General features: G+C 40.8%; 1 protein-coding gene across 3 annotated transcripts in view; it reads left to right on the forward strand.

Moving 5' to 3' along the window:
- The window catches only part of GPR176 (G protein-coupled receptor 176), a 108,791-nt gene that overhangs the window by 53,136 nt on the left and 30,838 nt on the right, over positions 1-24,817 (forward strand). The window lies entirely within an intron of this gene.

Genomic DNA, 24,817 nt, shown 5'->3' on the forward strand with positions numbered 1-24,817 from the left:
TAGCTCAGGGCTAATCTTCCTCAAGCAAAAAAAGAGGAGGATTGGCAATGGTTGTTAGTTCAGGGTGAATCTTCCTCACCAAGAAAGTAAATAAATAAATAAATAGACGTGAGGTGAAGAGCAGTGCTGCTACTGGAAGGAAATGAAGAGGGGAGTGTGTGTATAGTGCTTTTGGAACCTTAGATGTCTCAGCATTCTGTAGGGCTGAGGTGCTGATTTAGAAACACTTCCTTCAGGAGCAAGCTTATTCCCCATTTCCTGTGTGGTCAGACCCTCTTATGAAGCTGAACCTGCTACCTTGTTAAGGACAGGTCACTCAGGTAAAGGTCAAATGTCCAAAGAGGGAGAGACCCAGGCCTAGCCCCTCTTGCTCCTTGCTGTGGGCACAGCAGCCCCCCCACCCCACCCCACCCCAGGCAGCCCCTCCATTTAACAGGCTGCAGAGAGGACTGTCAAGCTGGTTGGCTACTGAAATTTTGCTCTAGTCCCACATTTAGTTGTAACCACTGGGTTAATGGGCTTATATTGGCACTAATTAAGGATATATGTCCTAAATACAGCCTCTGTCTTGAAAACCTGTAAAAGTCCAATAAAAAACCACAACAGCGACAGGCCCCATGGCCGAGCAGTTAAGTTTGCATGCTCCACTTTGGTGGCCCAGGGTTTTGCTGGTTCGGATCCTGGGCGCGGACATGGCACTGCTCATCAGGTCATATTGAGGTGGCGTCCCACATAGCAGAGCCAGAGGCACTCACAACTAGAATATACAACTATGTACGGTGCTGGGGGGGTGGGCTTTGGGGAAAAGAAGATTGGCAACAGATGTTAGCGCAGGTGCCAATCTTTAAAAAAAAACCTCACAGCACACCTTTTGGAAAAGTAGCTTTTAAACTTGAGTGGGTGCGTGAAGCGTTACTTTGTCTTGGATTGACCTCCTTGACTGCTCCATGTAAGATGCTCACTTAGCTGTTACTTTGCTATAACAAAAATACTGCAGACTGGGTGGCTTAAACAACAAATATGTATTTCTCCTAGTTCTGGAGGCTGGGAAGGCCAAGATCAAGGTGCTGGCAGATTCGATTCCTGGTGAGGACCCTCTTCCTGGCTTGTAGCCAGCCGCCTTCTTTGCGGTGTGCTCCCGTGGCCTTTCCTCGGGGTGTGATATATAGAGGGAGAGTTCTCTCTCTCTCTTCTTATAAGGGCACTAATCCCATCGTGAGGGTCCCTCAGGACCTGACCTAAACCTAGCTATCTCCCAAAGGCCCCACCTCCTAATACCATCACATCGAGGGGGGTAGGGCTTCAATATATGAATTTGGAGGGACACAAACATTCAGTCCATAGCACTTAACAATATGCCGGGTCTGCTGAAGAAGTGCCCAAGTCGTTAATTCCCGTTTCTATCTCGTTTGTATATTCTACTAAAATCCTCTGACACCACCGCCTCACTGCTTTCATTTAGAAGCTCTGCTACACCCCCAGTTGGCATTGGGGCTTGCTTGTTCTTAGGCTGCTGTACAGATTGGTTTTGCTGAGAAAAACCTCTCTACAGCCTGTGTTCTGATCGCCTCACTGATCACTTACTCCTCACCAGCAGTCATATTGGTCAAAAAAGTGATAAAGACTCTGAGAGCCTGAAGAAACCAGTTGGTGGGTAGCTGTTTATTATCCTAGACTCACTTTCTGTTGGTATCCTCCCTCTCCAGCTTTCTCATTGGGCCAGCATAAACCTCAATTCATTCATTCCCGGTACCCTTCTCACTTGACAGTCTCTAGTCGAGTCCCAACCCACTTCTCTAGTGAGATGTCATCAATTGAGTCAGGAGGTGGCATCATGAGCTAAGCTTTGGTTGGGTCAGCCTGAACAAATGGATGGAATCCAGAAGATGGAGATTGGAAGAGACTTCAAAGCTCATAGGAATTCTTGCCCCTGCATGCACCCAAATTGTTTCCTGTTCCAGAACTACTTGAGCAAAGGAGCTGCATTTCTCATCACTCTTATGGGTGGTGCTCAGGACACTCCAGGCTCCTCCTCTGCCTCAGCCCTGCTTCCATTCCTCACTCTGAATCGTTTCCCTCCATCATCGATCTCATGAATACTCCTCTAGAATCCTCTCTCCACGGCCTTACTCATTTCTCATGAAGGGATGCTAATGATGTTTCTGTGCCTCCCATCTCGCTCTCCTCCAATTGTTCTAACATCCGTATCTGATTATTTCACTCAGCCTCTTAAAATCCTTCAGTGGCCTCCTGTAGCCTCCAGGGAAAGTTCAAACTCCTGGACTACGAGGCCTTTCACGTCTGGTCCACCCCTTGCCTCCCGCTGACTAGCCATTTCCTGACAGGTCATGCATTTCCAGACCTTTCTGTCTGGGTACATGCTGTTATCTTTCCCCGCCCTTCTCTGCCCAGCTCATTTTCATCCTCAAAATTTGGAACCCAAACCCCAGCTTGAGTCCAATGCCCCTTTTCTGTGGTTGCACTGTTCCTTCTAGCAGAGCCCTTAAACCACACACAGTGTGCTGGTGTAGGTTCACCGGTCTGTGGCCCCCAATAGACATCTAGTCTACATCTTATGGGACTGATCAGGGTCAGCTGACATGAGCACCTTTAAATAAGCTCTGTACCTTCCAGCTTCACCTCAGTGTGTCACCTGCCACCTTCCTCTTCATTCTCAGAGTGAGAACTGTCTTTCTAAGATTAATCTTTTGCCTGGATTCTGGACTCTTCATGACCCTGTTCTACACATTATTTATGTTCATATTTGTTCTCTCTCTCCTCACGCTTTCATTCTCTCTCAAATTTCCATTGTTTCCTTCCTTTCTGTCCTGAAACACGTCTCCTTTGTCTGATCCTGCTGCTCCTTCTTGTTCCCCCAGTTGTAGAAAGTGGGGACCATACTCTTTCCACTCTTACCCCATCCCCATTTCATAATGCTTTACAACCTGACTTCCAGGCTTACCACCTTCCTCAAATGTTTCAAAGTTTTGTTTCTTGACACGTTTATGGTATCATTGAAAATAGTACATTTTAGAAAAAGAAAACATTTTTCAGAATAGAAATCAGCATCAAAGTTCTGATTTTGTGTTTTTGTTTTATATTTTTATCTCTTTTCTCTTACTGGAATATCTTGGTTCCTAATGACATTAATATACTTATTTTCTTCATTCTACAATATACTTAAATTAGCTTCAAAATCGGTACAGACAATAAACATGCCAGTAAAGTTTAAGATGTTTTTGCAGTTTTTTTTTTTGTCTTCAGATGATATACTGCCAAGGATGTACAGAGAAGTGTGTTCAAAAGTTACAGGAAACTATTTTTTGTATGGTTATGATATTAATTTGTGATACTATTATGTTCATTGTTTCTGTTTTGTTCAGTTATAGAGTTTGCTTTCCCCCTTTTAATTTAAGGTTATTTGTTAAATATGTAAAACATTTACCTGTTCAAAACTGAGAGCTCTATAAAGAACCTAGCCCTGTCCTTTCCACATCAAACCCCTCCACCCCACTTAGGTATCCATTTTCTTAAGTTTTAGCTTTATCGGCTTCTGGTATTTCTTTTGCAAAAATAAGCAAATAAGTATATATATTCTTATTTCCCATCCTTTCTTATATAAAAGGTATCATACTCTATATACTGTTCTACATTTTGCTTTTTCGCTTAATAAAATATCTTGGAAAAAATCCTTCTGTGTCATAAGGTGTCTTTCTCGTTCTTTTTTACGATTTGCAGTATTCCACTGTGTGGATGTAGTTTATTCAGTTGGTCCCTTATTGGTGGACATTTGTTTTGCTTCCAGTCTTTTACAAATAATGCTGCAATGAATAACTGTTTTGTATGTTACTTTGTATCAGTGGAAGTGAATCTTCTGGATGAATTGATAGAAGTGGGATTGCTGGGTCAAAGGGTGAAGCATATGTAATTTGGTTAGATGTTGCCAGTGCATATGGAAATTTGTTAGATATTCCTTCCATAGTGTTTAAAGAATTTTGCATTCCCACCAGTGGTATACAAAATTGCCTATTTCTCCACAATCTTGCCAACACAATGTGTTGTCAATATGATAGATGAGAAATGGCATCTGAATGTAGTTTTAATTTCGTATTGTGAGGTTAAGCATTTTCCCCATATCTTTAAGGCTTATTTGCCCTTCTTTTTCTTTGACGTGCCTGCTTTTTTGGGGGGAGGAGGGTGGATTTTTTTTTTTCTATTGAGTTTTGCTCCTTTTCCTTCTCAGTTTTTAAGAGTTCTTTATACATTAGGGAGATTGGTCTTTCGTGAAATAAATTGCAGATATTTTCTCCAAATTTGTGATTTGTCTTTTGACTTATGGTTTTTCTTTATGTCGTAAAGATATTTCCTTTTAAAAATTTTTAAGTAGCCAAGTTTATCAATCATATCTTTAATTGCTTCGGGATTTTGAATCATAGTTAGAAAAGTGTTTCCCACTCCTAGATTATAAAATAACTCACTATCTTTTCTTTTAGTACTTGTATGCTTTCATTTTTTACACTTAAATCTGATCCATTTAGAATTATTCTAGTGTGTGGTGTGAAGTGTGGAACTAAGATGATTTTTCCCAAATGTTATCTAGTTGACTCAACCTTGTTATCAAAAACTCTTTTTTTTTTGCCCAGAAGTTGTGATGTCATCTTTATCATATTTTAAATTTCCAAATGTACTTGGTCTTGTTTTTGACTTTCTATTGATTTCTATTTCTATTTTGACTCTCTGTTGATTTTCTATTACCTATTCATGCTCCGCACCACAGCTTTAATCAAAGAACCTTGATGGCTTGCTCTAATGGCAGGGCTACTTGCACCAGGTTACTCTTCTTTTTCAGAGTTTTCCTCATTATTCTGGATCGTTCATTTTTTTCACATAAAATTTAAAATCAGCTTATCCAATTCCAAAGATAAACTTGCTGGTCTTATTATTGGATTCACGTTAAATTTATACATTAACTTGGGAGAGGTGATATCTTTATGATGTTGAATGGTTCTAGGTAAGAGCAAGCACTGTCTCTTCATTTGCTCAAGTTTTTGTTCAAAATTTTCAGGGATCTTGGAAAATTTAAACAAACAATGGCAGCATTTTCAATGATTAAAAATAAAATTTGGGGGCCTGACCCTGTTGCATAGTGGTTGGGTTTGCATGCTCCGCTTTGGCAGCCCACGGTTCTCAGGTTCAGATCCTGGGCACGGATCTGTGCACCACTCATCAAGTCATGCTGTGGTGGCGTCCCACATGCAAAATAGAGGAAGATTGGCACAGATGTTAGCTCAGGGCCAATCTTCCTCAGCAAAAAGAGGAAGATTGGCAACAGATGTTAGCTCAGGGCCAATCTTCCTCACACACACACAAAAATTTGGCAGTTGAGACTTTATTCATATCCTTTCAGGAACAGATGTAGGTATCAGAAATCCTATTCAAATATGGCAAAACTTATCAATTCTCGTTGGATTATCACAAAATGATCTCAGAATGTTCATTTGACTGAATAAACAAACAATTGTGAATGATTTTACCACAACAGCTGTTGTATCTACTTGAGGGCCAGATGGGTTATTTATAGTGTTGTTGCAAATGTGTGACTTGCAACTAATTGTAGTGGTCCATTGACTTTTGGAAAGGATTCTTAGAATCTGTTTGATTTCCACCTCTGTGGTTTTTTATTTATATGAACCAACTCACATGCCAGCAAATTCATCAGTGAGCCTGCTTTTTCTAACAGAGAACATTGTCCCTTATTTCCTCAGGTAGGATATGATGTTTCAAAGTTCTTACCTTTTATTCCCATAAGAAAAGCTTTTTACATTATTGGTGAAATGACTGGTAAAAGATGAAATTTTGACCAATTCTGGTTTTTTTTAATGAGCTTTAGTTTTAGACTGTGCTAGTGAAAATTTACGTTCAAACAATATGGAACAAAAAACCTCCTAACCTAACAAAAAAACCAACATGGAAATAATGTGGAAATATGGAAGTAAGCTTTGTTTTATATTTTGTGTGTGTGTGTGTGTGTGTGTCTGTGTGTGTGTTTGGTGGAGGAGGTTAGCTGCTCTGTTTCTAAGAGCAGGGGTCTGTTACTCAAAGAACTAGGAGCAATAAGTACTGAACACAGGGGTCAAGGACAGTCCAAACACTGAGACTCAAGCCAGGAGAAGTGAATTCTCACTCCAAGGGCAGAGGCAGGGCCAGAAATGGGGACTAAGCCAAGAGGGTCAGCAGTTAGTCCAACAGCCTGCCTTAGTCTGTTTGGGCTGCTGTAATAGCATACCATAAAGTGGGTGACTCATAAACAGCAGAAATTTATTTCTCACAGTTCTGGAGGCTGGGATCATGGCACTGGCAGACTCGGTGTCTGGTGAGAGCCTGCTTCCTGGTTCGCAAGCAGGTGTCTTCTTGCTGTGTCCTCACATGGGGGAAGGGAACAGGGAGCTCTCAGTTTTTTTTCTAAGGGCACTAATCCCATTTCTGAGGGCTCCACCCTCATGACCTAATCACTTCCCAGAGGCCCCACCTCCAAATACCATCACATTGGGGATTAGGTTTCAACATAGGAATTTGGGGGCACACAAACATTCAGTCTATGGCACAGCCACTGGAATGTTGAGTTCCTAAAGGGCCCCCAAGGGAGAAAAGCATCTTAAACAATTATCAAGAGCAGAGGGAGCATGCCTGAGGGCCCTATCTAGGGCACTTGAGTATGTCATATTGTTAAAAGGCACAGGGTTTGGGTTGCTAGTTCAACATTGAATCTAAAGATCTGGGACAGTCATCTTGTTAAGGTTTGACATGCAGTTACTGCTTCCTTTATGAAACACATCTTTAACATTTTTTATGAGAAATTTCTGAATTGAAACTAGAAGCTTTCCAGCTGACAACTAACTGATGTCTCTTTGATGTGAACTGATGTCACATTTCCTGCTGGGTGTACCGTTTATCTCACTCATAAAGAATGCAGAATGTTATATGGGATTGTCACAATCTTAAAAAAAAAAAGGATTTGTTTTGCAAAGCCTTGTTAAAGGTACAGTTTCTTAGCCATGTTGACACTAAAATATAGTTTTATAATTAAATTATTCACACTCTCTTCATGCTGTAAGTAAAGTAACTCTATACTATATAATTCCTGAAAGTATTTACTGCCATGGCTACATTATATCATGGTTGATAAACTTTGCTAGCTGTCACAATGGCATGGGATTCTCTTCTTAGATAAGGAGAGTGTTTAGAGGATTTCCATCTAGAGTTTATTTATTTCATTCAGTCACAGTTTGCTGAAACATTGAATTCGTGGGATGTTTCAGGGATTTACTGGGGCCGTGATGAACAGAATGCTCACCCTCAGGACTATCTCAGAACCTCCCTTAGGAGAGTTTCTCTTCTTCAGGCTAATTAATTGGTGCTAATTGTTTTAGTGGGTCCACCTGGTTCCTGCTTCCTCAGTGGAGCCAGTTTCTGGATATTCCAAGGTGCCAGCACTGTGATAATTAAGAATAGAATTTATGTTTCATTTTCAGGTGGGGCTTTAGCATTGGGAAAATTGTGAAAAACAGAATGTAAATACTTAGAGAAGAGCAGAGTCAGCCAGGCTCCCCGTGAGACAGGAGCATCAGCCTGAAATCCCCATTGGTGAGCAGGTCTAAGCCAGCTTCTCTTAGCCCTGCTACAGGAAGTTTGTGTTCTGAGCCCTCAGGCCTCTTTCTTTACTGCCCAGATTTAGCCAGCTATAGGAGGTATAGTTAATGACTGGAAAATGATGGTAAATTAAGTCATTTTCTAACAGACTTTCCAAAATTACAGATCACAGAGGGGGTGGAATCTAGAGGAAAATACACCAGGTTGGAAATATTTGTAGTTGACCCTGTGTGTGACTCAAACAGGCCATTTAACTCCCCTGTGTCTCGGTTTCTCCTGTCGAGGCTGGATCAGTCACACTTGCTTCTCTTCTGCTTTGCAGGAGACATGAAGAATGCATAAAGGGAGGAGCGCTTGAAGTGCCCAGGGCAGGGGAGGAAAATGTACCTGCTTTCTCCAGTCTTGGCAATGCTGGAGATGCTGGTTCTTGGCTAATGACAGCCTGAAGCTCACCACCCTGAATCCCTGCCTTTACCAGGACTTGCTTCTATTTAAAAATCCTCTGTCTACATCCTTTGCGTTGCCCATCCTCTCATCCACTCTGAAAAGCGTGTTGACTCCATTGTTCATTCGTTCATACTTATCATTGGGCGGATTTTTCTTTTTTTAACTCTAGTCTTGTTTTCAGAGGAGTATCACTCACCTTGAAGTCTAAGAGCCAAGGAATTAATGAGTGGTCTGTGTGGCCGGTTTTAATCGTTTCTTTAGGTAGCAGAAATACAATGGCATTTTTTTTTTTTTGGATGTAAGGTTTTTAAAAATTGTGGTTAAAAACCATGTAACGTAAAATTTACCTTCTTTCTTTCAAGTGTACAGTATCGTAGTGTTAACTATATGTGCACTGTTGTGCAACAGATCTCAGAACTTTTCCATCTTGCAAAACTGAAGCTATATACTGTTTGAAAAACAGCTCCCCTTTTCCCACTCCCCCCAACCCCTAGCAACCACCATTCTACTTTTTGTTTCTAAGAATTTGACTACTTTAGATATCTCATATACGTGCAGTATTTGTCTTTTTGTCTCTGGCTTATTTCACTTAGCATAATTTCCTCAAAATTCATCCATGTCTTAGCATGTGACAGGTTTTCCTTCCTTTTTAAGGCTGAATGATAGTCCATTATATGTATATATTGCAGTTTGTTTATTCATTCATCCATTGATGGACATCTGGGTTGCTTCCACCTTTGACTGTTGTGAATAATGCTATGAAGATGGGTGTGCAAATATGTTGGGGTCCCTGCTTTGAATCTTTTGGATATATAACCAGAAGTGGAACTGGTGGATCATATGGTAATTCTATTTTTAATTTTTTTGAGGAATCAACATACTATTTTCCATAGTGGCTTTACCATTTTACATTCCCACCAACAGTGCATAAGTGTTCCCATTTCCCCACATCCTTGTCAATACTTTTATTTGATAGTTGTTATCCTAGTGGATGTGAGGGTAACAGGTGTTTTTTGAGTGCCTACTATGTGCCAAGTAATGTTCTAGATATTGTGGATACAGTGGTAAATAAGATAGACAAGCCCTGTCCGTAATGGGCTGGCTTGCTTATGTATGTGTTTTCCCCCTAGCTTTATTGAGATAGAGTTGACACATAATATTGTGTATGTTCAAGGTGTACAACATGTTGATTTGATGCATTTGTATACTGTGGAATGATGACCACCATAGTATTATCTTACCCCTTCATCCCATTACGTAGGTACCATTTCTTTTTTGTAGTGAGAACATTTAAGATCTACTCTTTTAGCAACATTCAAGTATACGATACAGTATTGTTAGCTCTTATCACCATGCTGTGCAGTAGGTTCCTCAGAACTTGTTACTCTTATAACTGGAAGTTTGACCAACATCTCCCCATTTCCCCCACCCCAGGCCCTGGTAACCCCCACTGTACTCTCTATTTTTCTTAGTTTGACTTTTTTAGACTTCACATGTAAGTGATATCATAGAGTATTTGTCTTTCTGTGTCTGACTTATTTCACTTAACATAATGCCCTCAAGGTACATCCAAGTTGTTGCAAACGTCAGGATGTCCTTCTTTCTCACTGCTGAATGTAATATTCCATTGCATATATATATATATATATACACCACATCTTCTTTATTCCTTCACCCATTGATGATCCTGATTTCAATTCCTTTGGATATATACCCAGAAGTAGGATTGCTGGATCATATAGTAGCTCTATTTAAAATTTTTGTTTCTTTTTCTCCCCGAAGCTCCCCTGTACATAGTTGTATATTCCACTTGTATGTCCTCTGGTTGTGCTATGTGGGACACTGCCTCAGCATGGCTTGATGAGCAGTGCCAGGTCCACACCTAGGATCTGAACCGGTAAAACCCTGGGCTGCCAAAGTGGAACATGTGAACTTAACCACTTGGCCACAGGGCCAGCCCCTCTATTTTTAATTTTTTGAGGATCCTCCCTACTGTTTTCCGTAGTGGCTGTACCAATTTGCATTCCCACCAACAGTGCACCAGGATTCCCTTTTCTCCATAACCTCACCGGCACTTGTTATCTCTTGTCTTTTTGATGATACCCTGTAAGGGGCTTATTTAAATATATACCCCAAGTTGCTTTTCCATCAGTAATGATAATTTTAAGCTAATTACACATGCACATTTTTTTATCTGTTACTTTTAAAAAAATCTGATACAGTATATACTTGTAGCATAGCTCATTAGATTTAAGGTATAATTTCTGTTTGGGCAAGAGGAAAAAAGCTAATAGGCCCATGTGGATTCTCCTATGACCTTGTTTGCATTAACAAACACATTTCTACATCATCCATGGGTCAAAGAGGGAGTCTCAAGGTAAACTAAAGAATATAGTTGATTTTTGACTGACTAGTTGATTTTGCTAGTGAGTTAGCCAGGAAATAACAGGCTAGTTTTCAGCTTGTTTTGCAAAGCCTTGGGATTACTTTTTGACTACCACAGTCAAACAGAGTGCCGGACTTGATTTTTGAAACATTGGGTGAGACTCAAGTCCCAGATAGCAAATAGATGTCAGTACTCTTACTATCTCCAGTTGATTGGTAGCAGGTGCCTGGAATGCAGTGTTGAGAAGGATTCTGAGGTCTCATACTGGGCTCAGAGGGAAAGAGGGCTGTGGTAGATTCTCAGTGTTTGCCATTGGTGAGAGAGGGGGAGTGGTGGTATATGTGCTTTAGATGTTCTCTAGGGCCATTTGGAAACTGTGCTCAAATGAGAAACCATTGCCTTCGTGATTCTTTTCCTTGTTTCTCCTAATGTTAGAGTTGAGCAACCTCATCATTCTTTTTTCTTTTCTGGGCTGGCAGGAAACTCTAAAGCAGAAGAATAGGAACAGCATGCAATAAAGGAAGAAGCAGGTCTTTTCCTCCAGGATGTATCAATCAGATTATTGTTGCCTGGTGGGCTGAATCTGATTACATGGCCTTGTGATAGCCCTGGGCCACAATACCAAAAGGAGACGTTCAAGGGCAGATAGCAGCCAAGGGAGCAATTACAGTCAAAAGTCTAATTAAAGGACAAAGCTGGAAATCCTCTTTTGGTCTTGGTCTTCAGTTACTGTGACATTTTAGAAACAGAACGTATGTGAGACAGAAGAGATGACTGGAAATGGCACCAAATCCTTCATGTGCTCAAATATATGCTCAAAAAAAAAAAAGTGCTACTCTAAGTCTATGTTCTGCGAAAACGATTTTGGTGTGTGAAATTGCAGTTGCTATGACAACCAGGGGCTACAGCCCACTGCCTCCTCCTCCTGAGGAAAACAAGAGTTGATGTTTATGGATGAGAACTACGCACTGCCTTAAAGAAAGAATGAGCCTAGGATGTGTTCAAGTGCCAGGCCCTCACCTTGTACCCCAGAGGAAATAAGTTCTCTAATAGTCTGTGATCATCCGCCTTTTGGGTTACGTCCTCCAGTTATCTTTAAGTAAGTGAAGCGTCTGGGTCCGTGTCTGACATCAGGAAGAAAATATCTAAAGAAGAATATCGGTTGAGTGGAAAAAATTTTTTAAGTATACAGTTAACCTGAAATAGTCTGTTTACAAATTCAGGATAAGGTACCCTGTCTTGCTCTGGCATTCAAATTCATAAAGGAATGATGGAAACAAGGATTTCTGACTCAGTGGTGCTTCCTTGTTTCTGGTCTTTTCAGACTTGTGTTTTCTTCATTGATTTCATTCAAAGCGACATAGCCTGTATTGGACCTTGGAAGCTCTTCACATGTCAGGGCAATCATTTACTTCCAAATGGTGAGTGTTTTTCACGAAGAGGGTAGACTAATTGAATAGTAGTCTCAAATCTCAAATGTTCTGGAGAACAGACTCATCCCCATCTCAGTCAATGACACCATTATCTTTCCAGTTGTTCACGTAAGAAACCTAGGAGTCATTTTTGACTTTTCTCTTTCTTTCACTCTCCACAGATAATCCATCAGGAAATACGGGTATCCCAAATCTTCCCACTTCTCCCTGTTTCGGCTCCCACCAGGGCAGTTTTAGCATGGCCACCTCTTGCCTGCACAACTTCGTGTTCTCCTAACTGGTCTTTCCTTGCTACTCCTGCTTTTTACTAGTCATTCTCCCTGCAGCTGATGGGATGATATATACATACTTTTGTTGTTGTTGTTGTTGTTGTTGTTGTTTTTTGAGGAAGATTAACCCTGACCTAACTGCTGCCAATCTTCCTCCTCTTTTTGTTAAGGAAGACTGGCCCTGAGCTAACATCCATGCCCATCTTCCTCTACTTTATACGTGGGACGCCTACCACAGCAATGGCTTGCCAAGCGGTGCCATGTCTCCCTACATATTTTCAATTAAACATTTTGCTTTGAGATAACTGTTGATTAACATGGAGTTGTAAGAAATAATCAGAGATCCCCAATGGTAACCTCTTGCATGACTATAGCATAATATCACAACTAGGATATTGGCGTTGATACCTCAAGATACAACATTTCCATTACAACAAGGATCTTTTATAACACACCTACTTCCCTTCCACTACCCTCTACCTTAGCCCCTAGCAGCCACTCATCTGTTTTCCATTTCCATAATTTTGTCTTTTCAAGGATATTATACAGGTGGAATCATACAGTATGTATGTCCTGAACTTGTAGCATTGTTTTCAAAGAGTGGTGATAGAGCACATCCTTAGATTGCTCTTGATCTTAGAGGGAAAGAATTCAGTCTTTCACCATTAAGTATAAAGTTAGCTATAGATTTTTGGTAAGTGTTATTTATTAAGTTGAGGAAGTTCCCCTCTATTCCTGTTTTTCTGAAACTTTTTTCATAAATAGGTGTTGAAATCTGTCTCGTCTTTTCGGTATTCATTGATATAATTATGATCTTTCTTCTTTAATGTGTTGGTATAGTAGATTACATTGATTGATTTTCAAATGTTGAAGAAGCCTTGGGAATGATATGTAATTATTTTTATATATTGCTGAATTCTATTTGCTAATATTTGTTAAGAATTTTTTTGTATATATTCATGAGGGATATTGCTCTGTAGTTTTCTTTTTTTGTGTGTGTGTGTGCTTTGGTTTTGGTATCAGGATAATACTAGCTTCATAAAACGTATTGGGAAATGTTCTTTCGTCTTCTATTTTCTAGAAGAGATTGTGTCGAATTGGTGTCAAGTTTTAAAAGATTTGGTAGAATTCTCCAGTAACACTGTCTAGGCCTGGAGATTTATTTTTGGGAAAGCTTTTATAGTACAAGCTAAATTTCCTTAATAGTTATAGGACTGTTCAAATGATCTGTTTCATATTGTATAAACTATTAGAGTTTTTGTTTTTCAAGGAGTTGGACCATTTCATCTAAGTTGTCAAATTTGTATGTATAGAGTTATTTCCTTGTTAAGCTTTTGATGTCTGCAGGGTCTGTATTGATATCCCCTGTTGAATTGCTGATATTGGTAACTTGTGTCTTCTCTCTTTTTTCTTTGTCGGTCTTGCTAGAGGTTTGTCAATTTTATTGATCTTTTCAAAGAACCAGCTCTTCATTTCATTGATTTTCTGTGTTGTTTTTCTGCTTTAAATTTCATTCATTTCTACTCTTATCTTTATTATTTCCTTCCTTCTTCTTGCTTTGGGTTTATTTTGCTTTTCTTTTTATAGGTTAATGAATTGGGAGCTTATATTATTGGTCTGAGACTTTTCCTCTTTTCCAATGTAAGCACTTGGTGCTATAAATTTCTCTCTCAGGGCTGCTTTAGCTGTGTCTCACAACTTTTGATATGTTGTATTTTCATTTTCATTTAGTTTCACATATCTTTGATTTACTTGGAGACTCCCTCTTTGACCCAGGGATTATTTAGAAATGTATCATTTAGTTTGCAAGTGTTTGGAGATTTCTCTTTTATCTTTCTTTTGATGTCTAGTTTGATTCCATTGTGGTTGGAGAATGCACTCTGTATGATTTCAATTTTTAAAAATTTCTTGAAGGTTTTTTTTAATGGCAGTACATATGGTCTATCTTGATATATGTTCCATGGGCACTTGAAAAGAATGTGTATTCTGCTGTTGGGTGGAATATTCTGTAAATGTAGATGAGATCCTGTTGATTGATGTTGTTGAATTCTTCTGTATCTTTACAGATTTTCTGTTTGGTTGTTCTGTCAGTTGCTGAAAGAGAAGTGTTGAAGTCTTCAACTAGAACTGTGGATTTATCTATTTCTGCTTTCAGTTCTATAAGTTTTTGATTCACGTATTTTGTTCTTTGATGCATATCCATTTAGGATGCTATGGCTTTTTATTGGATTTACTCTGTTATCATTATGTACTGTTCTTCTCTGTCTCTGGTGATGTTTTTGTTGTTGTTCTGAAGTCTAGTTTACCTGATATTGATATAGCCACTCCTGCATTCTTTGATTATGTTTGCATGGTACGTCTTTTCCTGTCCTTTTACTTTCAACTACATGTATCATTATATTTGAACTGAGTTTCTTGGGGACACTATATACTTGGGTCATATTTTTTTATCCTTTCTGCCAATCTCTGTCATTTAATTGGTATATTTGGACCATTTGCATTTAATGTAATTATTGATATTTTACGGCTTAAGTCTCTTATTTTGTTTTTTGTTTTCTGTTTGTTTTGTCAGTTGTTTGTTTCTCTCTTTTTCCTGCTTTCCGGTAAATTACTTGATAATTTCTTAGAATTCCATTTTTGTTTATCTGTAATGTTTTTGAATGTATCTCTTTGTATAGCTTTTTAAATAGTTTTTCTAGGCATACATTATATACATATAACTTATCACAGTCTACTGGTTGCCATCATTTTACCAGTTCATGATATGAAAATTTTATGCCCTTTTACCCTTCCCCACTTATAATATAATCTTTGCAAATATTTCCTCTATATACATTTAGAGCCACATCAGACAGTGTTATAGTTTTTGTTTTAACCATTAAACATAATTTAGAAATCTTAAGAGGAGAAGAAAAATATATTTTTCTACATTTTTACTATTTCCATTGTTTTTTCTTCCTTCCTGATGTCCCAAGATTCCTCCTTTTATCATTTCCTTTCTGTTTAAGAGACATTTCTTTAGTCATTCTTTTAGGGTAGGTCTGCTTGCCCTTCATTCCTGAAGGATATTTTCGCTAGATATATGATTCTAGTTTGATGATTCTTTTCTTTCAGTACTTAAAAAATGTGCCACTTCTTTCTGGCCTTCTTGATTTCTGGCGAAAAAGCTGCTATGATTATAATTGTTTTTCCACTATAGGTAAGATGTCATTTCTCTCTTGCTTACTCTTTTCAAGATGTTTGACTATGATGCGTCTTGATGTGGACTTCTTTGAGATTATCTTCTTTTGGGTTCACTCTGCTTCTTGAATCTGTATATTTATGTCTTCTGCAAAATCTGGGAAATTTCCAGCTGTTATTTCTTCAAGTACTTTTTCAGCTTCATCGTCTTTCTCCTCTGCTTCCAGAATTCCAAAGACATGAATGTTAGATCTTTTGTTGTGGTTTGATAGGTCCCTGAGCCTTGGTTCACTTTTTTCAATCTACTTTCTTTCTTATGTTCAGGTTGGGTAATTTCTGTTGTTCTATGTTCCAGTTCACTGTTTCTTCCCTCTGTCCCCTCTATTGTGCTATTGAGCCCATTCACTGAGTTTTTTATTTTGGTTATTGTATTTTTCAGTTCTAGAATTTCTGCTTGGTTCTTTATATCTTCTGTTTCTTTGCTGACTTTCTGTTTGCTTCAAGAATGTTCATAATTGCTCATTGGAGCATTTTTCTGATGGCTGCTTTGAAATACTTGTCAAATACTTCTAACATCTGTCATCTTGGCATTAGCATCTGTTGGTTGTCTTTTTTCATTCAGTTTTAGATGTTCATGGTACTTAGTATGAATGAGTGATTTTTGATTGGAACCTGGACATTTTTGGACTTATAAGACTCTGGATCTTATTTATCCTTTCTGTTTTAGTTGGTGCTTTCTGATACCCCTGTGACAGGGGAAGTGAGTGTGCTGCTTTGTTACTGTCAGGGGAGGATAGAGGCCCAGGTTCCCCAGTCAGCCCACGTTGAGGCACAGCAGGGGAGCTGGGTAGGGTGGTCCTCTGACTCCTCTTTGGGCCCCTACTGATACCTCCCTGGGTGCAAAGGGTAGAAGTACCCTGTTACCATTCCCTATAGGACCTCCGTGGACCCCACAGGGAAGTGTTGGCCTCATTACTACTGGGCAGGGGTGAAAGTCCTAACTCTCTACTATGCTTTCTCTGCTGCCCATCTGGATGGGGTGTCCCTTTACACCCTGGTGAGGCTGGAAGTCTGGCTTCCCCAGTTAGCCTCTCTCAGTGTGGGTGAGAGTGGGGTCACAGTGTTTTCTATGCTCTTTGGTTTGAGTAATTGTCTAAAAGCTTTCTGCCTTGTTAGGCTGCCCCTTTCCTAGTCCTTTGCTAGAAGGAGCAGGGTTTTTTGTTTGTTTTGTTTTGTTTTTGTCTACACCCATTGGTGTTTCCAATTTTATGACTTTTTCAGGTCCAAGTCTGGGATACATGGGGCAAAATGAAAACCCTGAGAATCCACCACTGTGTTGTTCCCTGGGCCCCAAGGTCCCTACTTCTTCTTGCTACTTTTCATAGTCTTCTTATGTTTGTTTTATGTATTGTGTCCAAGGCTTTTAATTATACTTAGTGGGAGGAATAGGGAAAAGTATATCTACTCCATCTTCCCAGAAATAGAAGTCCAGAGCGATCTTTAAAAAAGAAAATTAAATCATGCCAACTTTCCTATTTAAAACCCTCCAGTGGCTTCCATTGTACTCAAAACAGAGGCTCGCCCCTGGCCTGCAGGGCACCATCCTGCCATGCCTACTTTTCCATCCTCTGCCACATGCCTTCCTCCCCTTTGCTTTCTTTGCTCCGGGCACATTGGCTGTTTTAAAATTAGTTTTCTCAGCACACATATATGAAGCCTCTATTACATTTCAGGCACTGATCTAGGCATAGTGTTCTAGGCACAAAGTCTCTATCTCCTGGGGCTGACATTGTTTCTGTTCCTGGAACACCAAGCTCATTCCTGCTTCAGGCACTTACACTTTCTGGAATGCTCTTTCCACAGCTCCCTCCTCTTCACTAAGGTCTCAGCTCACAGGTCTCTTTCTCAGAGAGACCCTCCCTTTCTACCTGAAAAGGGTTTTCTACCTTGGCTGCATGTTGGCATCACTGAGGGAGTGTTAAAAATTCTTCAAGCCCAGAGTAATTCATCCCAGACTGATTAAATGCAGGCCTCTGAATGTGGCCCAGGAATCAGTGTTTCTAGAACTTTCAAGGGGATTCCTGTGTGTTGCCAAGGTTGAAGCCACTTAAGATTATCTAGTGAGTGAAGGAGAATTATCTCACCCCTTCACTCTATCACTGCTTATCACTATCTGAAATTATCTTCTTTATTTGTTAATTTGTTAATTTTTCTCTAACTTCTAAATCTTATCTAGTAGGTAAAGCAGGTTTAAAGTCCATGAATGGGAAACTCAATTTCTTCCTTGCAATAAGTGGGTTTCTGCTTCAGATTCTGGAGACTGAGACTCACATGCAAGCAAGGGCCCCGTGTGACTTGGTCTCTCTGACTTCTCTGGTTAGACTTCCGAGTGACTAGTTTTCTACTTTTAAAGCAGAACTTGTAGGCCTGGACCTGGTCTGGAAAGGGCCTCTCAGCGAGTGGTGTCCTGGCTAAGCCTGCTTCCCTCTGTCTGAGGTCTCCAAGGACTTGCTTCCCTGGTGCTGGTGACACACATGCTCTGAGGAGATGGCCCCTGGGGTGTGGTTAGAATTGGGGGGGAGCAGAGGGACCAATTCATCTCAGTTTGTCCAGGATTTTCCTAGTTTACGCCGTGAAAGTCCTGCGTCCCACAAACTCCCTCAGTCCTGGGAAAGCCAGGATGGTTGGTCGTGCTCGGAGAGCCTGTGGGTCATCTCAGCACCTTTCCTGCTTGCATCTGGGAGGGGAAAAGGATGAGAGGGCATTGACGTGGTCCAGGATCACTGCTGGGCTGTCCAAGTTCAATTCTTCAAAGTCTTGCACTGTTGAGGGCTTGCTAGTGGATGTTTTCCTTCAGGCAGCAAACCAAGGAGAAGGATGGGCATTTCCTGGGCCAGGATCTGTGTATCCTATAGGTTCTATCTCCAAATTCTCGCCCAATCCGTATTTTTCCGGGGGGGGGGGGGGGATTGATGGGCTGGAGGGGCTCCCATTGGGTTCCCAGGAACAGTTTGAAAAAAGATTCCTTGATCTGTATTCATTAGCCCTCTTCTCTGATCCTGTGTCTTTTGTGAGAACCAGGAGCACTGTGTAGTTGTGGTTTGGATATTGGGGGAGGTGAAAAGTAAAGTGACAGCTGTATGATGTGAGTTGACATTAAATACACATTTTATAGCAGTGTTTCCCAAAGTGTGGTCTGAAATTTCCTCTTTCAGGATTACCTGGGGGCGCTTATTAAATACAGATTCCTGGGCCAAACTCCATAGACTATGAGTCAGCATGTTTGAGAAGGGAACCAGGAAACTGCATTTTTGCAAGCATCCATGTAATATTCATGAATCCTGACATTGGAGGACCCCTCCTCTTTTGCTCTATACTGTTTAGGTGATGTCTAGAGGATGTTGGGGGAATTCTTCATCTGATTTTACCTCTTGTTAGAAGAGCCATGAAGAAAATATTGGGGACTTTGAGGGGCTTTGTTATATATTATCATTCTGCTAATTGTGTGGTATTAAGGTTTGGGTGAACTTTAGAAGAGCAATAGTAATCTTCCTGACACTTTCCTGATGCTGTTCTTTCTACATTTAGCAGTGGAAAGGGAGAGAACTTGGGTGGCAAGTGACAGAATAGTATCTTCAGAGCAGTTTAACAGCATTTCCTCTCAGCTTTACAGGCCTCCGCTAGGAGGGAAGGGCAAATTAAATGAGGGAAGTGAGTCAAAATCACATAGAAAAGAAGATAGCGCTTGCTACCCTGTGTTCTGAAACTGGGCTGAATTCCCAGAAGATCTTTCAGCTATTTTTTGTTGAAGTCAGCATTTTTTCCCTGTTAACTGCACCTGCTGCCATCAGATGTCTGGTGTTTTAAAAATAATATCTACTCTAGAGAGGGATTCATTGCATTAGAAATCCAGATGACATCTTAGCTGGGAATTTGGCTTTCTTTCCCACCTCAGGCAGAACTATGCTTATGTGAGAATCTTTTGTGCTAGCAGAGAGTGCTGTTGATCTGTCAATCAACTGGTATGTTCAAACTCCAGATGTGAGCTAACTTGCAAAATGTGATTCTGGGAGTGGCTGTTTGATTCATTGTGACTGTGGCTGATCTGGGGCTCTGTTTCAGTTGATGGTGACTTTCATGGCGGCGAGCAGGAGTGGATGGACAGGAGGCCTCTTAATATTCAGGATTAAATTGAGTCCCTAGGTTAGTCTAACATGGCTCAAACTGAGGACAATAAAAATAATGATTTAGAAGTATAAATTTTTTTCTTGATTGTAAATTACTTCATAAAGACATACAAGTGAGGCCATTTTGTGCTGGCTTTTTTTTTTTTTTTTAAAGATTTTATTTTTCTCCTTTTTCTCCCCAAAGCCCCCGGGTACATAGTTGTATATTTCGTTGTGGGTCCTTCTAGTTGTGGCATGTGGGACGCTGCCTCAGCGTGGTCTGATGAGCAGTGCCATGTCCGCACCCAGGATTCGAACCAACGAAACACTGGGCCGCCTGCAGCGGAGCGCGCGAACTTAACCCCTCAGCCACAGGGCCAGCCCCCATTTTGTGCTGGCTTTTGTCCCCACTTGCAGGACACCAGCCCTCTTCGAATTCTAGTGGGGCATTCCACATGTGCCCTTAAAAGTCTGGATGGCCATGTGACAGCCACACTTACTCCCTCTTCCGTTTCAGCCATCAGGCTCTGATTCCACATCTGTTGGTGCCTTCTTCATTTAAATTGGATCTCCTTCATACTTTCTTCTAGGCTGAGATTACTTCCCTTTCCCCCCAACTTCCCAGAAATTTGCTTCTTTTTATCTCCCTGTGTTCCAGGCACTGGCTGAAGTTTCTGATAAAGTCTCTGAATTAATTTTTCTTGAACAAAGGGGCTTGGGCAAGGACCGTAGGACTGGAGTCCTGCTAATACAGCGTGGTCCAAGGTCCTTTATTATGTGGTGAGTCAGGAACACCATATCTCAATCAGATGCTCAGGGTGTAAACTCATACACAGCAATAGAACTGACAACATGGAGAGGTAAAAATGTGTTCTGGAGGTATCATGATCTGGTGGGGAGCTGATGGCTCTGATGATCACCCTTCCAGCATAGAGTGGCAGAATTATACATTGTCATAATTAGCCTGTGCAATTAGGATAATTTCACAGATATTTGCCTCAATTAACTTTGGTAGGAAACTAAACAGTAATTTCTCACATGAAATAATTCCACAGTGACTGCCTGGGTATCACGATGTACCATTGTTTAAAGTAGCCTGTATTTTCTACGAGGAAAATCCATATTTGTCTCCAGTATCAAGTATTGTTATGTCTTTATTATTATTATTAATAAATAAAATTTATTAAATAAGTAAAAATAAAATTATGTATCTTTATTATTATTGTTTATAATAAATTTATTATTTGTTATTATATAAAGAAAGCACTTTATACTTTATTTAAAACAGCTTAATTTAAACCAAATCAAGCTCATCTAAAACCTATGGAGGTCATGAAAAGTCCACTTTCTCCACTGTGCCTGGAGGTTGTTTGATTGTCTGGACCTACTTGGGTTGTTGCAGATGGAAACAAATCTGTAAGAACTGGTTCTGCCCAAGGAGTTTGGCTGGATTCTATTGGATTCATCACGTAGCTCACTTAATTGGTGGTTCGATGCCACATGTGGTCTGCCTCAGGTGTGCCTTAAATGTAGGGACTTGTTGACAGTAAGGATTTTTTTTTATTTGTTTTTTGATGATTTATTTATTTTTATAGTTTTATTTATTAACTTAATAATATTCTGGCTGTTTTTGGGCTAGGAAAATTGCATCCTTTCTCATACCTAAAGCAGAACAAAGGTGAAAATGTTCCACAAATTGTAGATAATAGGGAGGTACTTAAATGTCTCTGGGTGTACAAAATGTGAAAAATCCCTCTCTCTCTCTCTCAGTCTCTTTATACATTTTATAAAAAGAAGTACCTTCTGAAGGGTCTGCCCAAAGTACAAGAGCTGAGTGTGGAAGACAGCGGCAGAGACTGGGATGTTCTCCAGTAGCCTTTCCCGCTCTTTCTGTAACCATGGAAACCCTGATTTTTAGATGGGTGCATGGCTGCCTTGAGTAAAGATGGTCTCCATGACAACCAGTGTGGTCATGTGACCAATACAAGGCATCCCATGATGGCTTCCTGTAATTTTCCTTGAGGACAATTGACACATGCTGCCCTTTTCCCTGCGTCTTCATCCCTTCTTCTGCTCTGCTGCCTGAAATACACGTGTGTGGCGGAGCTTCAGTTGCCACCTTGGGCTGTGAGGATGGGGCCCCTGTATTTGGCATTGTGGACTAGTGAGTTGGAAAGATGCTGAGAACTGTGTGGGGCAGAGCCCCTATAACCAGCCCTAGACTGTCTCTGGGTTTTTATAGGAGACGGAAAGACATCTTTGTCTTGCTTAAGCTATTATTTCAGATTTAGCCAAATCTAACCTTAAGTGATACAATAATGCTACCCTTTAGGAAGCGAGACTTCCTTTCCTGGAAGCTTATTATAGGGCTAATCATCCTTAAGGACAAAATATTCCTTTCTATTTTTAAAAAAGTTATCTTCGATGCAATCTACCTGTTTTCTCTTGTTCAAGTCTCTGAAAATGGAGAACAATTGGTTGACTTCTTCATAATAAATCTGTGAAATATGACTTTTGCTTTAATTTTATAACTTTTTGTCAATCATTGGATTTAGAACTTTAAACAATTATCTTATTTTATGAAAAATATGCATGCCTAGACTCTTTTTTTAGTAAGAGAAGTGGTTGTGCGAGGCTTGGGTTCTAATTATGCCTGTGATTTGTTATTAGTGGATTACAACAGCCTTACTCTTAGCAAAATGAACAAGCTGTTTGCTGAACTGTGAAAGGAGGAGACAGAGAGAATGTACTTATAATATCTAGGGGGAATTAGTAGAAAATGGGCTTTCTCTGTGTGTGTGTGAGTGAGAAAAAGAAAAAGAGAGAGAGATAATATCTTCAAGGCAAAACACTTCATACGTTTAATTGCCGCGCTGTTTTACGGCTTCCTGGGGAGCAGAAGGCTCACTCCAGTGAGGGCGCCATATCAGATTCCTCTGGTGCATGAAATTGGGGCCCGTGTCTGAGAGGCCAGACACATTTCTGTGCCAGCTGTCTCTATACTGACTTATTCAGGAGATGACATTCTCTGCAAAACAGTCACTAAAAGCGACCTTTAAGGGAAATGTAATGGAATAACTATGATTTCCCTCGTTTCTGTGTCCTGTACCTTCAGGCACACACTACCTCACTCACTTTTTTTCTTTTAATAACAGCTTTATTAAGATGTAATTCCCTTACTATACAACTCACCCTTTTAGAAAGTGTACCATTCAATGGTTTTTAGCATATTTACAGAGTTGTGCAACCATCAGCATAATGAATGCTAGAACATTTCACCACTCCAAAAAGAAGGCCTGTGCTCATTGACATCCCTGTTTCTTCCCAGCCTCCTTCCACCCCAGCCCTAGGCAGCCACTCATGTACTTCCCGTCTTTAAGAGCTTGCCTCTTCTAGGCATAATATGCAAATAGAATTATAAATATGTGGTCTTTTGTGACTGGCTTCTCCACTTAGCATAAGTTTTTGATGTTCATGCGTGTTGTAGGATGTTTCAGAACTTCATTCCTTTGTATAGTTAAAAAATATTGCATTGTGTGGACAGACCACCTTTTCTTTGTTCGTCAGTTGATGGACATTTGGATTGTTTCTGCTTTTTTGGCTGTTAGGAATAGTGCTGCTCTGAACGCTGGTGTAGAGGGTTTTGTGTGAACCTGTTTTCATTTCTCTTGGGTCTATCCCAGGAGGAGAATTGCTGGGTGTGGTAGGCAGCAGAATGGTTCCCGCTCGAAGAGAAGAGACAGAGACCTAGGAACGGGTCAGCTCTGGCCTGGAGGGGGATGTTTAAAGTCTTCACATTGGAGCTGTAATGCTAGTCACCATGTTTTCAGGTGAGGTGGGGACAGTGCTAATAATGTCAAAGCAATAAGTGAAAACATTTTATAACAAGGAAAGCAGTCAAAATGAATTCCTTCCTAGAGATTTGGCTTAAGTAGCTATTCTCATTTTAATTTTTGACTAGAGTCTGTCAAGCAACTTATGCTCTTAAGTCCTTTCTGGGAGTGTCCCAAGCTCACCCCTTCATCATCGGATGGGTCACTTTCCCCTGCAGATAGATAGCTGCATCCTTACTCATCAAGGTTTCCCAGGTTCTACCCCAGAGAGGTAGTTATGCTTGTAAACTCCTGTTTCCTGCAGGCACGTCTCACCGAGAACTTGGGCATCCTTTCTGATCTCATAGCTTCCTTACTCACGCCAAGTTTTTTCATAGATTCATCCCGCCAGAGTCAAAATAGTTTCCAGGGATGCATCTTTGGTCCTTGTTCTCAGCGTTGGCATTCTACCTCTTCCTGCAGAGGCAGTGTGGTGTAGTGGTTACATCCTAGGCTCTGGGAGTCTGTCTGCCTGCTGCTGAATTCCAGCTCCACCTCTTCTTATTTCTATCAACTTGCACAAATCACTTAACCTCTCAGTGCCTCCGTTTCCTCATCTGTAAAATGGGGCTAACTAGTACCTATCTCTTGGAGCTGTAAAGCATGTAAAGCTCATATGGTACACGTAAAGACTTGGGCACTTACTAAGTGCTCCCTGAACGCTGGCAAGTAGCATCATTCATTCCAACATCAGCACACTGTGTCTGCTTGCATTCCAGTTACTCCAGCCTGGACAAAGCTCTACCTGCAGTGTGGGGGAAGGGAGTTTCACTCATCCGGAAGAGCCTCTGCTCTCAGGTTTGTGGTGTGGTGGAAGCAGTAGTTTGCCCGTGGGGCATGCTAGTGTCTCCTTACACTCCTCATCGATTCTCCTGCTTCCTTCTAACAAGGGCAGGCATTTTCATTTCATTGGAGCAGAGGAGAATCACACTTTTATGATGACTTGTCCTGTTCCCTGAGTTAATTGCAAGAAACCATGTCTGGCACCTTCGATCTCTGCTACTCTCTCAGCCGATGCTAAGTCTGTGACCTTCTCGAGCTCCCTGTGGACTGCCCTTCCAGCTGGCAGAGGGCCAACTCTGGGTTGTGCTCACCCCCCAGAGAACCAGAAGGAAACCTGAGCAGCATCCCGAGGAGCTCTGGCCCCATCCACCTCACACTCAGCGTCTCTTCCTCTTCTTTGGTTCTCCTTCCCAGACAAATTGTCAATGTCAGCAAGATGCGCGTCAGTCAGACCAGGAGCTGGGGGCCTTTCCTCCTACCTTCCCCACCTAGTCACCCACCTGTCCTAGGTAAGGATGTTCCTCTGGGCCTGCTCTCACTGCTGCAAAGCAGTCAAAACATTAGCTCTCTTCCCCCATCCCCCACAGGTAGTAAGGGCCGAAAACCAACTTCACAAATATTTGTATTTCAA

Source organism: Equus caballus, chromosome 1 (genome assembly GCF_041296265.1).
Source record: "Equus caballus isolate H_3958 breed thoroughbred chromosome 1, TB-T2T, whole genome shotgun sequence".
Lineage (NCBI taxonomy): Eukaryota > Metazoa > Chordata > Mammalia > Perissodactyla > Equidae > Equus > Equus caballus.